Raw genomic sequence first — 20,257 nt, 5'->3', positions numbered from 1 at the left:
GCACACACACACACACACGCACGCACGCGTGCACGCACACACACACACACAATGCAAGAACTCACACCCAGCCACTCACTCTCCTCTCCAGCTTGCCGTATGCTGCATTTTAGAAGGTTTCATGTTGCTCCTGCAACATTTTTTTGGTTGGTTGGATGGCTGAATGAAACACAACCTTCTCCGCAGACATCAAAGCCTGTCTCCAGCATAGCAAACTCCTCATCCAGCCTTTCGTCTCTCCGGCTACATTCCAATTTAACCTGGGCTGCCTTGCATGATAATCAGGCCTAATTACCGCTTCATCCCCGGATTGTTGTGCTGAGTTCGGGGAACTGCAGAGTTCTCGCCTCAGTCTGGTGCTGCCATCCCTCAGTCTCCCTCCTGGTCTTCAGCTCACCTCTTTGAGTTCTCAGCTCTAGCCTTTATAACTAGCAAATAGGTGAAAACAAGGACTCTGCCTTTGGATATGGGCGCTCCATCCACTTAGTAAAACGAATTCCTTTCACAACTGTGGGAAGACCTCCCCGTGTCCAGGATCTTCTGAATACCACAGGAGCTTTAAGAGATTTATTACTAGGTTAAAGAGTAAAATAAAGGCCGTGAGACAATCTCCTCATTCCCCAGAGGTATTTCCCTACTTTCTCTCTTAACACACACACACACACACACAATCTTTTTTAAAGTGTTGAGACCAGAAGGAAAGTGAGGTGAACCAGGACTTGTGGAAACTTTTTCCTGATTCTTTCAGTCGGTAGGATGCATTTGGATGCCGTCATTTCTCTAACTGAAAAAGGAATCACAGGAGAAGAATTGAAAAAATGAGAGATCAGATAATCTCCAGTTTAAACCATCCAGCTTATGCTTTACTTTAAAATTCTTTTTCATGTATTACTGTAAGCATTACTGAGTGCCTGCATGTACCAGGCCCGGTGTTAGGTACTGGAGATTCAAAGACAATATGACACAAGACTTGCCCTTAAGAAGAATAAACGGAGCCTTAAAAGACTGGAAGCAGCTAAGCAAAGGGAACGCAGAACAGGGGGGTAATTAGATGCCAAAGTTTTTCAAACATAAACTGAATGAAACAAAATCAACCTGGAGTTGATCTTTGTTGAGGCTGGTATTGAAACTTGCTGGGCATTATTACTATTCAGTCTATCGTTCACATGTTTAAAAGTTTCCATAATGAAAATTTTAAATATTTAAATATCCAGATCAGATCAGTCGCTCAATCGTGTCCGACTCTTTGCGACCCCATGAATCGCAGCACGCCAGGCCTCCCTGTCCATCACCAACTCCCGGAGTTCACTCAGACTCACGTCCATCGAGTCAGTGATGCCATCCAGCCATCTCATCCTCTGTCGTCCCCTAATCCTCTTGCCCCCAATCCCTCCCAGCATCAGAGTCTTTTCCAATGAGTCAACTCTTCGCATGAGGTGGCCAAAGTAATGGAGTTTCAGCTTTAGTGTCATTCCTTCCAAAGAAATCCCAGGGCTGATCTCCTTCAGAATGGACTGGTTGGATCTCGTTGCAGTCCAAGGGACTCTCAAGAGTCTTCTCCAACACCACAGTTCAAAAGCATCAATTCTTTGGCGCTCAGCCTTCTTCACAGTCCAACTCTCACATCCATACATGACCACAGGAAAAACCATAGCCTTGACCAGAAGAACCTTTTTTGGCAAAGTAATGTCTCTGCTTTTGAATATGCCATCTAGGTTGGTCATAACTTTTCTTCCAAGGAGTAAGCGTCTTTTAATTTCATGGCTTTTAAATATCCGGGGACTATTAACTGTAGAACTACTGGGAGGAAGCTGGCTGAAATACAGAACTTCTGGCTCCACCGCAGTCCTACTCAGAGCATTTCTTGATTTCACGGGGTTCAGGAATCTGCATTTTAAAAAAGCTCCTCAAGCAAATCTCATGAGTTCGAGCAAACTCCAAGAGATAGTGAAGGACAGGGAGGCCTGGCGTGTTGCATCCATGGGGTCTCAAAGATTCAGACACGACTGAGCCACTGAACAACAACTGAAACTCGAGTTTCTTGGCAGAGGAGGCAGTAAGTGCCTGGAGGGGAGACGTAAACAAGAAGGGAAATAATTTCTCAGAGAAGAAAATCTTCCTTGGGAACCACTTGATGGGATCAGACAATTTCAGAACTAGAAAGAGGACCTTAGAGATCCTGAGTCTAGGCCAGAGCATCTCAACTTGTAATGTGCGCAGAGATCACCTGGGGATTCTGTTCAAATGCGGCGGGTTTCAAGGACAGGGCCTGAAATCCTACATTTCTAACTAGCTCCAGGTAAGGACCACACTTTGATCAGCAAGTACTCTTCGCTCAGTCGTGTCCGACTCTGTGACCCCACGGACTGTAGCCCACCAGGCTTCTCTGTCCATAGGATTCTCCAGGCAACAATACTGGAGTGGGTTGTTATTCCCTTCTCCAGGGCATCTTCCCAACCCAGGAATCAAACCCGGGTCTCCTGCATGGCAGGCAGATTCTTTACTATCTGAGCCACTAGGGAAGCCCTTGATCAGCAAGGATTAGTATTTTATAGACAAGGATTAGTATTTTATAGACAAGGAAACTATCATTGCATCTTTTTGTGTTGCTGTTGTCTTGGAAGGCTGAGCCCATGTAGGAGCCTGCTACCAGTTGGATATGGGGAGCAGGCTGCTTTTACATGCAGACTACCAATGTGAGCCAGTCCTGGAGCTGAACTATGGCACAGATTTCTCCTCAGCACCATAGGGATGGTCTGAGGAGCTACCATGTGGCTGTTCTGCCACAGTCTGTTATTTCTTATCGTCCTCACTGTACCTACCAGGTCTTCTTGGGATTCCAGGAGACTTCCTGGGCAAGCATGAGCTCTATTGAATACATGACTCAGTGTACTCACAATGGACCCAGCCATTAGCATAGTTTTGGTCCAGTGTTAGTGCACTGAGCAAGTTAACTCCTGCGAACTGCAAAGACGGTATGGATTAATAAACTGTTAAAAATACTCCCTGAGATCAGGACTGGTGAGCACTCCTTGATACAGGAAATCATGTTTCACACATTGATTAGTAAATTTAGGGAACTGATTATCCCAGAGCTGGTACAGATTCAAAAGAGCTTTCATACCCTCCCTAAAGGATGGATAAGAAGCTAGTTTACCATCCTTAATGAAAGGGGGTGCTTTCGGGGAATTTCCTAACCTTTGAGGTGGAAGTCAAAGAATCTGCCCCTCCCTCTTTTCCCTATCAGTGATAGAACTCTGGAGGAGTCAACTCAATGACTGACCCAGGGGACATGATTTGTAATTGCTAATTTCCAGGTAGTGAGGAGCTACAATAGGATATTTCAACTCAAGAAATTTATTAGCAAAAATATTACCAGAACCACCTTCCTCCACAGACATACCCACCTACCATTCACCCATTCTTTGCCTATCACCTCAAATAAAGCTTTTTTTTTTTTTTTGATCACACTGCTTGGCAAGCAGATCGAATCGGAGCCCCAGTCCTTTGCAGGGGAAGCAGAGTCCTCAAGTCCTAACCAGTGGACTGCCAGGGAATTCCCCAAATAAAGCATCTTTTCTTCTGGCCTCCGAACGGTTTCTGTCAGAAAGGAATGTCTCTGGGTTAGAACGCTCTGGGATCTTTCCCAAAGACACACACTTGTCTCCTTGAAACATCACATGTTACATATTTATCTTTTCCTCCTGATCCAATGACACATTTTGCCTGAGCCCTCTTATCTAGAAATGCCTAAGAGGGCACAGAATAGTGGCAGACAGAATCTCCTGGCCTTCGCAGCCCCCCTCAGAGAGAAGTCTGAAAGCTTTGCTTAGGGGCAGAGTCCAGGGAAAAGTTAATTTTGGGTTCTGGGCCTGTGGACTTGGGTTTTTGCGCCCGCGAGGAGTTGAGGGCGTGGACTGAGTAAACTCTTTGGAGGCCGGGAATGGGGAGCGGGGTAGGGCCTCCCTGGAGCCTCCCGGCCATTAGTAATCTGCTTTGTGAATGGAGTTAAAGGGGGAGGGGGATGCACATACTTGGAATTCCTTTATCTGGGTGGGCTCCTTCTCCACAGACTTTCAGGATGTGGGAAATGGAAGATGAAAGAAGCTGAGTTTTCAGCCTATCAGGTTACGGCGTGTAAAATGGAGAGGGAAAGCGGGGGAGGAGGGGAGAGGGAGACCAGAGAAGGCTGCTCGGGAGAGGGACCAGGGAAACCCAGTTTGGGAACTGGCCGGGGAGAGTGAGAAAGAAAGTGCTGGGCGTGCAGATCATATTTCACATCACATCAGAGCTGTGGAATTTCCTCTCTTCTAGGGGGAGGCCTGTGAAGAGAGAAGTTGGTTTAAGGTTAGTCGATGATGAATAATAGCCGAGAGGCGACGGATTGAGGGTGTTACTAAGGGACTGGTGTTTACAAGCAGAGATTTTTGTGGTGGGGAAAGGGAGGTGGGAGTTGAGGCCATCTTCAGTCTGAGCTGTTAACCAGATTGTGTGACCCCAGAATGGAGTCCATGTATGGATTTTATTTGTGTCTGACCCCTGTGGTATGCAGAGCCTTGAGCTGTGGGCTGAGAAGGGGAGCGAAAGGAATGGGATGATAATTAGAAAAAGCAGGTGAGGGAATCTGGGTACCTGTGGGCACCTTGTGAGTTCTCCTCGGTCGGGGAGTCCCTGGGGCGGTCCCAGCAGGACTGTTTCTGTTTGTATCAAGCCACGTGCTCCACACCACTCAGCTGTCGTGGCCCTACTCTCTGAGGACCCTACCTCCCAAGAGAGGAGTCTATTTTTAAAAATTCCACCCAGGCGCTGTCCTTTCTTGTCTGTTGTGAGAGAGCACCCACCTCAGAACCTCCACCCTGAGTATGAAAGTTATGCAAGTGAGGGTAAGTGGTTCCTAAGGCCAGAGACACCTTTCATTTTTTTAGGGAAGAGTAAAAATAGTAGATGACCATTGGGTCAAGTCTGGACCGAAAACAAAATCCTGCTGTGGTAGAGACAGGCATAACGGGTAGGGGGTAGGAACATGGAAAGAAAGTGCGTTTAGAGAAAGGAATGCTTCTTAAACCCCGATACCATCAACAGGCAATGTATTGTTCTAGTAAGATGATGGGTAGAAAGTTATTAGATGGCATATAAATCACCGCATACATAGATGACAAAAATATTGCTTGTTTTGGAAAAATTAGAATACAATAAATTATGCTTGTCACAAACCATACCAAGCTTCATTTAATCTTTTTCTTCTTGTTTCAGAAAGCTGTTTGGGATTTTTCAGTCCATCAGGGTCATCATTTTCAGACATCTATTAGTGCCAATACTGTAGTCGCCTGAGAGGCTCAGTTAATAAAGATTTCTGGTTGATAGCTGGCGTGGACTTTTGCACTCCTCTTTGAATGCGGCTTTGGGTTGGGAGAGGGGGAAGGGAGAGGCCACTGACTCCAGTATTCTGGCCTGGAGAATTCCACTGACCGTATATAGTCCATGGGGTCGCAAAGAGTCGGACACGACTGAGCGACTTTCACTTCAACTATGACTACACTGAATGCACTTTAAAAATATCATTTTACAAACCATACACTCACATTTTTCCCTCTCCTTTCCAAACACCTTCCCCTCAGCTATTTTATAAAAAAAAGAAATATAATACTATTTCCTTTTCTTTGGATTATCTGCTCTCAGCAACCTCTCCAACATGAGCTACAGCCGTGACTGAGCTTCCCTAATCCATGCTGTTCCTTTCTGATGTCCACAGTCATTTTCTAAGTCTAACTTTTTTTTTTATTTTTGCAAGGTGTATTAAATTGGGGATGGGTGCTATTACTTGAACTGGTCCTTCTGGATTTCTTAGTGGTTTCCTAAGAACAGGTAAGGGTAGTCACTCAAGAGATATTTGCCTTTGTGCCCAAGTGCAATAAGCCAGCAGCATGTTTTTCTATTGTTAGTTGAAATGAGAATTAATTTTCGAAAGTACTATAGTCAGCTTAGTCCATCGTAACCTGCTGTTGACCTTAGTGGTGGAGGATCTAAGGGCTTGAATGTTAAAATTAGAACTGACTTTGAGTACTGGCCTTATTTACCATCTGGGCACCTTATTTTTATTTAACAAACACTTATACAGCATTTACTATGTGCCAAGCACTCTTGTAAGCTTTTTATAAACATTTGCTCGGCTAATCCTCATAGTAGTGTTATTATTATATAACGCTATTATAAAGTGTTATTATTATCCTTACTTTACAGATGAGGAATCCGACACACGGAGATATGAAGCAGTCTGCCACTTAATGAGCAGGAGCTGACGCTTGCCTCCGGAGCACGTCCCCTATTAGGTGGGAGCTCTTTTTCTACAACCATCAGCTTGCAACCTAGGACAAGTCCTTCGGCAGTGCTGGGGGCATGTGAAAGGTGTGAGACCGGGCAGCAGGGAAGGCAGGGCCTTCCATGCGTGCAAAGTCAAAGAGCAAAGCCAGAAGGAAGGGAGAGTTCAAGGGCTGCCCCACCCCTCCCATCCCCGTGTAGCGCAACGCAGCAGGTCTCCAGCACCTTCTTACAACTTGATTCACAGTTTCAGCACCCCACCGTTTCCGCTTCCTTGAACTGTATCTAGACACGACTCTGGTCCCCACCAGCTTCTGACCTCATTACTCATTCTGTTTACAGCGTGGCCTCACCCTTCAGGCTGCTCTGATTTCCCAGATAGGAATTTGGCTGCCCTCATTGACTATGATTCAGATTTTCGCCCCAGCCACATTGCACCAGCCCTCCTGTGTACACAGCCCCTCTGGTTAGACTGGTACCCTGACGTCACCCTGCTCCTCCGTCCCTCCCTGAAACCCCTGTCGTGGGTAAGGCAGGGCTCTGGGACTCTTTCCACTCCAGAGAGCGGAGGTAGGGTTAGGAAGCCCTGGAATGAAATGTGGGGGGAAATCACTGACGGGTTTGGAGCTGAGGGGGGTTAAGGTGAGGAGGAGGGCTTCTGAGGAAGGTGAGGAGGCCGTGCAGAACAGAGGGGAAGGCCAGAGGCAGGGGCATCTGTGAACAGATGAGGGACAGACGAGGAAGGCCTGAGGTGCGTGCCCGGTGGATACGGGAGACACATGACCTCACAACACTTGGTCATTGCCTGAATGTGAAGGGCAGGAGGCTGGGGAAGCTCAGGCACTGTGATGCTCCCAGGTTTCTCATCGGAAGCTTCTGGAAAGCTGATGCCTCAACCCACAGTAGTGAGGTAGTTGTGAAGCAGAAGAACCCAGAATAGTGCCTGGTGATTTTTCTTTTTTGTGCGTGGGGGAGGGGTGGGTTGTGCTGCATGGCACGCAGGATCTCATTTCCTGGACCGGGGATCGAACCTGTGCCCCCTGCGGTGGAAGTATACCAAGTCCTAACCACTGGTCTGCCAGGGAACTCGCAGTGCCTGGTAATCGATTATAGTTTCAAGAAGTGTTTACAAGGACTTCCCTGGAGGTCCAGAGGTTAAGAATCTGCCAGTGCAGGTGTCATGAGTTCCATTCCTGGTGGTCCAGTGGTTTATGAATCCGCCAGTGCAGGGGACATGAGTTCCATCCCTAATCCAAAAATATCCCGCATACTGCTGAGCAACTAAGCCCATGAGCCACAACTGCTGAAGCTCGTGGCAGTGCCCTAGAGCCCAGGGTCTGCTCGCTGTAACTAGAGAAAGTTCACAGGCAGCAAAGAACCCCCAGCAAGTGCAGCCAAAAAATAAATAATTTTTTTAAAAAAAGAAAGGATTAAAGCTTTGCTATAAAATGAAGGGAAAAAAATGTTGACAGAATATATTTATGCTGGATCTCCAGATACTGTCATTTAAATATTAATGTCCCATGGAGAGAGAAAACCAAGAGCGTTGAACACATCTGTCTTAAGGGAAAGAGGAAAAACTGGTGGGAAGAGGCTGAGGAGGGGTAAAAGCGGGGAAGGAAGTGTTTCCTGTTTGAGTGCACCTGTTTGGGACACTGAGAGAGGAGCCCAGAAGCAAAGCCCATGTTTACCTTTAGTGCAGTTCATCTAGAACTTCCCTGTGTCAGGAGAGGTGAGGATGGGGGGTACCAAGGCAGAGGGAGAGGCAGGGTCGACAGCCGACTGATCTAGGGGACAGCCTTCAGTCAATCACTGATGCAGGAGTCTGGGGGGCGCTGAGGATGCCCCAGAGGGAGACCCACAGAGAGCACCGGGTGGGACTAGGGGGGGACAGTGAGCCTCGCTGAGCAGGCCATGGCAGTGGTTGCCATTGTCTTTCCAGATCCGTTCCTTACAGTTGAAGTAGACAGCTAGCCTGTGGTCCCTCCCAACTCTAGAGAAATCCACTGCTATCTGATTACTCAGTTATTTCAGCCTCCTCCTCCTGCGTCACTTCATTTTCCGTCGGCTGTCTCCTTGCCGTCACCCAGTTAATCCCTCTCTCTTACCCATGGTAATTTTTCCTTTTCATCTCTCTCTTCTCCCTAGAAACTTTGGCTGGAATTAAAAATGGTCCTCCAAAGAGGGAAAAACTCATTTTTTAAAAAATGTTTTGTCCATGTTTGATCACATACATGTTTATCATATGTCTCATCTTTTAACCCTGAAGTATCAATTGTTGGGAACCCAAGGACTGTGTCAGGCTCTGAGAAGGTGTTGTATTAATGAGTACACTGAGCCTTACCTATACATCACAGTTTGATTGATGGAGACGATAGTCCCAGCAGTCACCGTTTATTTGTCCCGTGCTAGGTGTTGTGTTAATTGCTTTCTATTCGTTCTCACTGAATCCTCACAGCGACCCTGTCAATCACACATCAGCCTATCCCCATTGGACAAATGAGGAAATTATGTGTCCAGTTAAAGCTGTGAGTGTTGGTTCCAAGCTGACATTTATTGAGCACTCACTACACTCCAGAGTCTGTACCCATGCTTCATACTGAATCCTCAAATACCATGAGGTAATTATTCTTACAATCCTCATCTTCCAGGTCAGGAACCTGGCTCCAGGAGGTTAAATAACTTGCAAATATCACACTGCCAGGAAGCAGTGGAACCAAGGTTGTCACCATGGGACTCCTAGTCTCTGCTCTTTGACCACCGAATTTAGTTGCTGGAATACCAAAAGAACCTCTGTGCAATTTGGTTTTACCCCTGCAGTGATGCCGGGGAAAGATCCTCCAGACAGCCTTGTATTGAGGTTATGAGGTAAACTGTCTACAGAGAACCCTGGTGGCAGGAGAGGGCTGGGAGCACGAAGTGGTTAATGTCTGAGAAAGGAAGTGCAGAAGCAGCGAGTGGAGTCAGCACTGCCTCTGTGCGTGTCCTGGAAATGCAAACAGCCCTCGGCTTGGCTTCCCCAGGGCTGGCCCCGGGTGGCTGGCGGGAAGCCTGCTGGAAGGGAAGCCCCGGCCTGCCGAGGGAGCAGCCGAGGGACCCTGGAGCCGTGGCTTCCCTCTCTCTGACCTTTAGCTTGCACTGATGAATTGGCAGCAACTGTGTGACATCAGGGAGACATTTTCTTCTCCGTGAGCTCAGAGCTTCCATTTAAAAATTCCTCGGTCACAAGACGGAGGTTGCAGAAGCCCGGGCACACTTGTGGGGGCGGCAGGTGATTGTGCACTTGCTCCAAATCTTCCACAAGTCTGCGTAATCCCAGGGATTCCGGGCAGCCTTGGGGACGGCCATGTAAGGTGCGATCGCTGGCCTGATTTATCCTGTCGCGCTGCCAGCTCCTAGGGGCCCTGCAGGGACTGGCCACACCAGGCAGGCGCCTGGGAGCTACCGGCCTCCTCTGGCAGTTTCTTCCGTGTGCCCGATCTCTTGTCCTTACCCCTGCCGAAAACGAGCACTGGGTTAAAATTAAGTGAGTTCAAGTGTTCTCCAAGCATGTTTTTGCTTGACTCATGTGTGTGAGATGGGGTATGTACGTGTGGGTGTATTTGGTGGGGGATGGGTGGGGGCAGTGAGTAATCTGACCTCTAAAATTTCAGAGTGATAGAGGGGAATCGTTATTTTAATACAGCAAAGATCGGAGTTGAAGGGAACTTAGAAATCTAAATATGGCAAGCCCCCATTTTACCGAAGAGGAAACTAAGCTCAGAGAGGGAAAGCAACTGGCCCACAGCTTCACATCTCGTTCGTGGCAGGGGCAGGACTAAGAACCGTGTCCTTGGGCAGATTAATCTTTCTCCGGGCCTCAGTGATGACACGACACAGTGGGATTTGATGATGTTCAAGATTTCCTCCAGATCTGAAAATGCAAAACCATAACTGGGTGACTGTCCCAGGCTCCCTGGGGGATCCTAGCGGAGCAGGGTCCTCAACAAGGCAGGATGCATGCTAGGAAGGTGGGAATGGTTAAATGACTTTGGGCAGGTGATGTCATCACCTCTAATACCACCTCTCCCTTCAGTGCCTCCCCTTGCCCTTGCCTGGAGACCAGCATTCATCCTCCAACAGCCACGCTCCCTTTTCAACCCACAGACATACATATTCTCTGCTGCTGCTGCTAAGTCACTTCAGTCGTGTCCAACTCTGTGCGACCCCATAGACGGCAGCCCACCAGGCTCCCCGTCCCTGGGATTCTCCAGGCAAGAACACTGGAGTGGGTTGCCATTTCCTCCTCCAATGCATGAAAGTGAAAAGTGAAAGTGAAGTCGCTCAGTCGTGTCCGACTCCTAGAGACCCCATGGACTGCAGCCCACCAGGCTCCTCCGTCCATGGGATTTTCCAGGCAAGAGTACTGGAGTGGGGTGCCATTGCCTTCTCCAACATATTCTCTGATTTCTGCTAATTTACTAGACCACTGTTATTCCAGCTTATGTGTCTGTAGCTTTTCTACTGCCTTTCATTGAAGCATCACTCACTGAGCAAAGGACTCCATACTTCACATTATCACATTTAATCCCCTTCCCTCCATCCTCTGATTTAGGTTATCTCATTATGTTGATGATAAAATCAAGGTTCATAGATTTCGCTACTTGCACATTCTAGTAACTAGTAAGTGGTGAATCTCTAAAGTGACTCAAGTCTGACTAGAGACTTAAGCTTCATTTCTTATATTACCCCTCCTGCGTGGCCCACCCCACACCCCCTAACATTGCCTCTCTGGCTGCCCTGAGGCTCTGACTGTGGCCTCTAAGTTCATCTGGATATGATAGGTGCTAAACTTCAAGATGTTCAAGCTGGTTTTAGAAAAGGCAGAGGAATCAGAGATCAAATTGCCAACATCCGCTGGATCATCGAAAAAGCAAGAGAGTTCCAGAAAAACATCTATTTCTGCTTTATTGACTATGCCAAAGCCTTTGACTGTGTGGATCACAATAAACTGTGGAAAATTCTGAAAGAGATGGGAATACTAGACCACCTGACCTGCGTCCTGAGAAACCTGTATGCAGGTCAGGAAGCAACAGTTAGAACTGGACATGGAACAACAGACTGGTTCCAAAGAGGAAACAGAGTACATCAAGGTTGTATATTGTCACCCTGCTTATTTAACTTCTATGCAGAGTACATCATGAGAAACGCTGGGCTGGAAGAAGCACAAGCTGGAATCAAGATTGCCGGGAGAAATATCAATAACCTCAGATATGCAGATGACACCACCCTTATGGCAGAAAGTGAAGAGGAACTAAAGAGCTTCTTGATGAAAGTGAAAGTGGAGAGTGAAAAGGTTGGCTTAAAGCTCAACATTCAGAAAACAAGGATCATGGCATCTGGTCCCATCACTTCATGGGAAATAGATGGGGAAACAGTGTCAGACTTTATTTTTGGGGCTCCAAAATCACTGCAGATGGTGACTGCAGCCATGAAATTAAAAGATGCTTACTCCTTGGAAGAAAAGTTATGACCAACCTAGATAGCATATTGAAAAGCAGAGACATTACTTTGCCGACAAAGGTCTGTCTAGTCAAGGCTGTGGTTTTTTCCAGTGGTCATGTATGGATGTGAGAGTTGGACTGTGAAGAAAGCTGAGTGCCAAAGAATTGATGCTTTTGAACTGTGGTGTTGGAAAAAACTCTTGAGAGTCCCTGGACTGCAAGGAGATCCAACCAGTCCATTCTGAAGGAGATCAGCCCTGGGATTTCTTTGGAGGGAATGATGCTGAAGCTGAAACTCCAGTACTTTGGCCACCTCATACGAAGAGTTGACTCATTGGAAAAGACTCTGATGCTGGGAGGGATTGGGGGCAGGAGGAGAAGGGGACAACAGAGGATGAGATGTCTGGATGGCATCACTGACTCGATGGACGTGAGTCTGAGTGAACTCCAGGAGTTGGTGATGGACAGGAAGGCCTGGCATGCTGGGATTCATGGGGTCGTGAAGAGTCAGACACGACTGAGCGACTGAACTGAACAAGACTAAGGTCATTGGTGGGACTTCCCTGGTGGTTCAGTGGCTAAGACTGCTCTCAATGAAGGGGCCAGGGTTTGACTCCTGGTCAGGGAAATAGATCCCACATGCCCCAGCTAAAGATCCTGCTTGCTGAAACTTAAGACCCGGCACAGTCAAATTAATTAATTAAAGAGATTAAAGTTATTGGCTTTATTCTTGTAAAGACCTAATCTTTGTCCTGTATCAAAACCACAGACTGTATGTACCCTTGAATTTGACCCGTTGTCTCACAATGAATAGTTGGGATTGGGACTCAGTGTAGAGAAGAGTGAGGATCCTTCATATCTTTTTATTGGACAAAAACGTGAGTAAACAGTTATCATTTTGTTCCTCTGATCTTTCTATGAGCTAAAGAGAATGTAAGCCCACCAAGTCATTATCATTGATAAATTACGTCACAAGAGTTGATTTTGTAAAAGTTTCCTAGAGTGGCAGTTGGGGCACTCATGTATAACTGAATTCTGTAGTTTGGGTATTAAAACTCTCTTCTGACCTCGATGAGTCATGTTCCTGTGGCATCTCCAGCTGACCAGCAGGTCACATGAGGTGGCGTGGACTCAGCAGCTGAAAATGCAATAATACCCTGTTAGGCTCCAGGGATCCTCCAGGAGTGGTGATTCTTCTCAAACAAGTGTTGGCAAGAGTCTGAGGGTTGAGAAGCTCAGTGGGTAGGTTTGGGTGTGAACTATGCTGGTACCCTCAGGGACAAGCCATTCCATTGCACATTCTTTGTTCATTCCTTCCCTAAACACCTACTAAGCACCCTTATGGGCAGGTTAGATCTGGGGCTGCACTGACCACTGAGAATTCCAAAACTGATAATCAAGAAGTTAACATTCTAACTGGAGGCCACCATGTACACAAGCAGTATTATACAATGTGAGAAATGCCATCAAAGCACTGTGGTCTCTTAATGGAGGAATAGTTTTGCTGGGCTGGGGAGGTGCGGGGGTGGGAGTGGGGGTGGGGACTGCTCAAGGAAGCTGTCCTCTGAGCCAAATCCTTAGATATGAGGAGAGGACAGTACATTCCAGACCCAGAGAGGAGCTGGAGCAAAGTGCAAAGGCTGGCGTGAGCACACCTGGATCAGGGGCTTGGAGCAGGTTCCACAGAGAGCCACGTAGTCTTTTTATGCAAAGAACAGCTTTTGCAGGTGTCAGCCTATCTCATAACCATCAGCAAAGCTAACATGTATAGAACTGACTGTGTGCCGGGCAGTCTGCGTAGTGCCTTCCTCAATTCTTTTCTTTTTTCTTTTTTTTTTAAATTAATTTATTTTTAAACTGGAGGCTAATTCTTCTTTTTTAATACAAGAACTCTAAGAAGTAGGGATTATTCACACTATTATTACAGGTCAGGTTTAGAGTTCTCTCTACAAGGGAACTAACCCTAGTTAGGAAGCATCTGTGATCTTAAACACTGCACTCTATTCCCACCTTTTTTTTTTTTTGGAGGGGGACACTTTTTTCTTACCCCTGGTGGCTCAATCGGTAAAGAAACTGCCTGCAATGCAGGAGACCATGATTCAATCCCTGGGTTGGGAAGATCCCCAAGAGAAGGGAATGGCAACCCACTCCAGTATTCTTGCCTGGAGAATTCCGTGGACAGAGGAGCCTGGTGGGCTACAGTCCATGGGGTCGCAAAGAGTCAGACACGACTGAGCAACTAACACTTTTTTCTTAAGTGTACATGCACATCCAGGCCACCACCTGTCCAAGGGGGCATTCTTGGTGTGTGCCCAACACACAGCAAGCCCAAACAAGCCAAAATGGAGTTTGGAGCAGAGAAAGTTTATTGCAGGGAGTATGGCCAAGCCCTACGAAGCTCATAGTTCCCTGAAGGATTTTGGCAAGCATTTTTAAAAGCCAGGTGAGCCGCGAGTGGGTCGAAGGATATGTGATCAGCTTGTGCACAGTTCTCTGATTGGCTGATGATGAAGTAACAGGGTGGTATCACAGGGGTTAACACTAGCAGTCCTTAGGCTCCAGGAGGCCTGGGGCTATGTATATGCTCCTGGTTATCAAGAACTTAACATGTTCCATTTGGTGGGGGGTTTTCACGTCTGTAAAACAACTCAGGGAATGTGCATCAACTACTGTTATCTAGGTACTTCAGAGAGGAGATTGAAGGCAGGAGGAGAAGGGGACAGCAGAGGATGAGATGGTTGGATGACATCACCAACTCAATGGACATGAGTTTGAGCAAGCTTTGGGAGTTGGTGATGGACAAGGAAGCCTGACTTGCTGCAGTCCATGGGGTCCCAAAGAGTGGGACAGGAGAGAGTGACTAAACTGAAAGCAGAGGAGTGGGATAGGCCTCTCCTGGGAAGGCCGGGTTCAGTCCTCCTCTGTTACACTGGGAGGTCACCCATTTGGCTTAGACCTATCTCGCCACAGTGTTCCAGCAAGTCATTTCTGCATAAACCAAAACAAGCCTGAAGTTTCATTTGTTACTTTTCTCCATGAGAAATTGAAACTTAAAGAAGAACCAAAACATACCCATAAGAGTCTTATTGTGCCCCTGCTACTGCTCTAGGCATATGCCTTGAGACCATGTTAGCAAAGCTGTGGTTATTATAGGAAAGTGGTCTTTTAAATATGTATGTGGGGGGAGGGTTCAATGTGGGGCGGGGGGGGGGGGGGGTGCTACAGATGGATGTTAAGTAGGTTCAGATTTTGGAGAGCTTTAAATGCCATTTAGGTAGTTGGAATTTCATCTTGCGGTGATGTGAAGAAAAAGGGGAGGGAGAGGGTGCCTGCTGTGCCCAGGCACTCAGCTAGCATACACCTCTTCACAGCCCAACTTGGTGAGCAGTGAAAGTTTTTGAGTGGAGCTTGGATACACTCAGTTTAAGAAGATAAACCTGTATTGGATGTCTGATAAATTGGAAGGGAAACGGTTTAGGAGTGGAGATTCCACTGGAGAAGGGATAGTAAAATCTGAGGGTGAGGGATGGGAAATTAGTGCCTGAATTATGGTGATGGTGATAATGAACTGAAACGGGACATTGATTTATAAAGATGCTAACACATGAGAAACAATTTTATAAATAAATTCTGATTCTGAAACATTTAAAAAATAAAATCAATTTTCCAATTTGGTTCTTAGATATTTGTTGTTTTCTTTCTTTTTTTAAAATTTTGCCGTGGGCCCCATTTGCATGGCTACAATATAGTCTCTTGAAAATCTTTTCTTTGAGTGCACTTGTGGCCTGCACCTGAAAGAAACTCACAAGCTTGCATCTGAGTCTAAACTTAGCCCCCTACCGACTTGGAGAAGAATCTAAACTTGGCAAAATGCCTCCATCTCCCTTCCAGCAGCAGTCTTAAAAAGTAGTTCTCTTCCTCCACACCCCCCCCTCCACACCCCCCCCCCCCCGCACCCCCCAACTAATGAACTATATCTAATAGCCTCTCTTTAGAGAGTCCTTTGAGAAAGAGATGGCGTTTGTTTTTGACCTCATTATCCATTTCAGCCTGTCCTTGATGAAAATAATCGCCCCTTAGGCAGGTACATTCCTCACATGCCGCTCTCGGCTGGCGGCTGAGACGTTGTTAACCCCGGAAACCATGGGAAAATGCTGCTGTCGGCCTCGGAGAGTCTAAAGGGAGTTGGCACAAGATAACAAGGGGTGAAGAGGTCAGAGTGGAAGCCCCTTTCATCTTTTCAGGCTGTTTCCAACCCAGACAAAGGTTGCCGTCCAGGGGTGCAAGGCCCACGCGGCTTTATTTTACGGTCTGGCTCTGGAAGGGGGTTGGGAGGGCTTTGCGGTATCTGGATATTGTTTTGGAGGCGAATGCCTGGGTCCCGGGAAGTCCTCGACTCCTGGGGGAATGCTAAGTGGAAGGAAGGGCAGGCAGCCCCCGCGTCGGCGGAAGAGACCACCCAGCTCCTCAAAGCAAGAGTGTGAAGGGTTTGAATGGAATGAGCTGTCCTGCAGGATTTATCATTCAGAGACAGTGAGATTAAGGGTGTGAGGTCGCATCGCGGTGGCTCCTGGATTTGCAGCAGGAGAGGAAAGGGCGGGGGGTGGGAGGTGGTGGGGGTGAGGATTGGGAGGTGGGAGATGGGGGGGGTGAGGAAAGGGGGGTGGGAGGGACGTGGTGGGAGCAGGGGGCGAAGGGGTTGGACGGAGAGGTGAAGGGAGGATCCAGATTTCCTCCAAGCTTGTTCACTCACTTGCTTTGTGACTTTGAACAAGTCACTTGTCCATTTTGTGAAATGAAGCGACTGGAAGGATACCAGAAGTGCCTCAAGAGACTGCATTGGAATAACAGGGGTTCTGCTGCCCCACCTCCTGCCCCATAGGCTTTTTCAGCTTGCTTCATTGACTGATTGTGTTTTCAGTAATTGAAAGTCAACTACTCTCAGTCCCACCAAAATCCCCCCTCCCCGCTCCCCAAAACCCCATACAATAATGATTGGGGTGGATTTCCCTTTAAACTTATTTCTAATATATATACTGTGTGTGTGTGTGTGTGTGCGTGTGTGTGTGTCTGTGTGTGTTAGTTGCTCAGCTGTGTCCAACTCTTTCCAACCCGCCAGGCTCCTCTGTCCATGGAATTCTCCATGGCAAGAATACTGGAGTGGGTAGCTGCTGTTCCCTTCTCCAGGGGATCTCCTCAACCCAGGGATCAAATGCAGGTCTCTGTATTCCAGGCAGATTCTTTACCGTCTGAGCCACTGGGGAAGCCCATATATACTATATATAATATATACTTAACCTCTCCATAGTACGCCTACAATTTTGCATCGTGGTTTTCTTCCCCCAGTAAATTCACAGTGCTGGATATCTTTTGTTTGCCCCTGCAGATTTTCTCCCAATAGCCTGCACCCTGCTCTGTGTCCCTAGAAGGCTGTTGTGTGCTCCTTTGCCCTCCTCTGGCTTTGACTGGGTTGGAGGGATGTTTCCTCTCTGCCTCACTCCCTTCCAGATCCCTGCTGTCTAGCTGAGTCCCTCTATCAAACGCACACGTCCTGTCTGTGAACGTTCTCCATGTTCCAGTGGGCCCCACTTACCCCTTCAGGTCAAGCTTGGAAGTAGACACAGCTCCCTCTGCTTTTCCAGTGCTGCCCAAACTTTTGTAAATACCCCTTCATTCAACTCTCTTCAAATTTTCCAGTTTTGGGTTGTGTCAGTTCTCCTGCTGAGACTGTCAGGGAATATATATTATTTGTACTTTCCAGATTCCTACACATAATCTATGTGGACTAAAGCTGCATAGCAGTGTGTTGAATAGATATATATTGCTGTGTTGTTCAGTTGCTAAGTTGTGTCTGACTCTGCGACCTCATCAGCAGGAGCACGCCAGGCTCCTCTGTCCTCCAGGAGTCTGCTCAGATTCTTGTCCATGAGTCAGTAATGCTATCTACTCATCTTATCCTCTGCTGCCCCTTTCTTCTTTGGCCTTCAGTCTTTCCCAACATCAGAGTCTTTTCCAAAGAGCTCTTGGTATCAGGTAGCCAAAGTTTTGGAGCTTCAGCTTCAGCAGCAGTCCTTCCAATGAATATTCAGGGTTGATTTCCTTTAGGATAAACCTGTTTGGTCTCCTTGCAGTCCAAAGGACTCTCTCAAGAGTCCTCCAGCACTGCAATTTGAAAGCATCAATTCTTTTGAAAGTATCATTCAGCCTTCTTTATGGTCCAACTCACACCCATCTGTAACTACTGGAAAAATCATAGCTTTAGACTATACGAACCTTTGTTGGCAAAGTGATCTCTCTCCTTTTTAATACGCTGTCTAGGTATGTCATAGCTTTCCTTGAAGGAGCAAGTGTCTTTTAATTTCATGGCTGCAGTCACCATCCACAGTGATTTTGGAGCCCATATATGGTATATATACATATACCATAATTCATTTAAATTGTGGTGTTGGAGAAGACTCTTGAGAGTCCCTTGGACTGCAAGGAGATCCAACCAGTCCATTCTGAAGGAGATCAGTCCTGGGTGTTCTTTGGAAGGACTGATGCTAAAGCTGAAACTCCAATACTTGGCCACCTCATGCAAAGAGTTGACTCATTGGAAAAGACTCTGATGCTGGGAGGGATTGGGGGCAGGAGGAGAAGGGGACGACAGAGGATGAGATGGCTGGATGGCATCACTGACTCGATGGACGTGAGTTTGGGTGAACTCTGGGAGTTGGTGATGGACAGGGAGGCCTGGCGTGCTGCAATTCACGGAGTAACAAAGAGTCAGACACAACTGATCGACTGAACTAAACTGAACTGATTCCCTTATTTAATATGCTTCCTGTTTCTTCAGTATCAAAATCTCAGTGAACTACTCCCCAGACAAGAAACCATTGTTTCTTTTATTTAAAAAAAAAATTTATTTATTTGTATTTGCTTGCACTGGGTCTTCTCGGGCTTCCTCTAGTTGCAGGGAGCAGGGCTACTCTTCCTTTCGATGCATGGAGAGAGAAGCGCTGCGTTGGCTTCTCTTGTTGCAGCGCACAAGCTCTAGGGTGTGTGGGCTTCAGTACTTGTGGTACAGGGGCTTTAGTTGCAAATTACTAAGTAATACAGCTAGAAATTCAAAGATAGAGGAGGGATGGAGATGAGGGATGGTTAGTTCGAAGAGGCCTGCTGGCAGGCAGGTCCCAGGATCAGGCTGTCTAATTGTCACCCTGGTTGATTTATCATCGTCAGAAGTGGGCTTCATCTGATTTTGTTTGATTAGTATATAAAATAAGAATGCCAGTTTAGCTTACAAAGAGAAAAATGCCTATCAGCTACATCTGAACCTTTGCGTCAGTATGTCCGGCATGTTATGTCCAAGCAGAAGCCAGGTGGTAAATGGAGTAATATTTGGGGAGCACCAATTTTTCTGCAAGGAATGATCAGATGACTTGCAAGCTTAAGGGGACCAGGCTGGCTATCCAAACTCACTCATCCACAGTAGGGGTGACCTTGCCTGTGGGCCTTAATATTCCAAGTCTGTTGGCCAAGACTCCCTTTCTTATGCCCTGATAGAGCTCAGGTGTACACTGTCAACCTAAACCTTTGTTAAGCTGCCTTTCCTTGCCCTTGCCCTTTCCTTTAAGGGATGATTTACAATCAACAACCTGAGCAAAAATCCTGTTAAATTGTTAAATCTTGTTAAATGCAGATTTGGATTTAGTAGGTCTGGGGTGGGGCCTGGGTGTTTGCAGTTTTAGTGGATGCCAAAATACCTTCAACCTAGTCCTCTAAGCCACTGAGTCCTTCAAAAGAATGTCTCTCTTATCTCTAATCCCCATTTCTTGGTAATTTATAATTTAATATTCAGATGGGCAATGTTTCAGACCTTGGATGAGGAGCTGGCACTTTGTGGTAACTCCCTAAAGCAGCAGGGGGAGAGCTCTGAGCAGGTGGGACCCCCCACCTGGGGGTGGAAGGACTGAAGGTTGACTGGCTCCAGCTTTGTGGTTTCTTGCTACTTCTCCTCACCCAGAAGCTGCAGACCAGCAACTCACCCTTCACTTTCATTTAAAGCAGGAAAATCGAATTTCCCCTTTTTACAGAGAAAGCAAAACAAAACTTATGTTTTTGTGAAATGACTTATATTGAGCCTTCAAAGTCAATCCCCTCATAATTTTTAATGAAGAGTTGAATCAGTTCAGTTCAGTCGCTCAGTCCAACTCTTTGCGACCCCATGGACTGCAGCACGCCAGGCTTCCCTGTCCATCACCAGCTTCCAGAGCTCGCTCAAACTCATGTCCATCGAGTCCGTGATGCCATCCAACTATCTTATTCTCTGTCGTACCCTTTTCCTCCTGCCTTCAATCTTTCCCAGCATCAGGGTGTTTTCTAAGGAGCCAGTCCTTCACATCAGATGGCCAAAGTATTGGAGCTTCAGCTTCAGCATCAGCCTTTCCAATGAAAAGTTGAATACCATCAAGAAA

General features: G+C 46.9%; 1 long non-coding RNA gene across 1 annotated transcript; it reads left to right on the top strand.

Annotated features, from left to right (window-relative positions):
• The first annotated feature begins 3,375 nt into the window (after positions 1 to 3,375).
• On the top strand, positions 3,376 to 14,969 carry LOC133236184 (uncharacterized). Its single transcript, XR_009732770.1, has 3 exons — positions 3,376 to 4,347; positions 6,241 to 6,329; positions 14,482 to 14,969. It is a non-coding gene; the product is annotated as an uncharacterized LOC133236184 (long non-coding RNA).
• The last annotated feature ends 5,288 nt before the right edge of the window (positions 14,970 to 20,257 follow it).

Source organism: Bos javanicus, chromosome 23, assembly GCF_032452875.1.
Source record: "Bos javanicus breed banteng chromosome 23, ARS-OSU_banteng_1.0, whole genome shotgun sequence".
Classification (NCBI taxonomy): Eukaryota; Metazoa; Chordata; class Mammalia; order Artiodactyla; family Bovidae; genus Bos; species Bos javanicus.
Note: the sequence above shows the minus strand (reverse complement) of the source record. Positions and strands in the feature narration are given on the sequence as shown.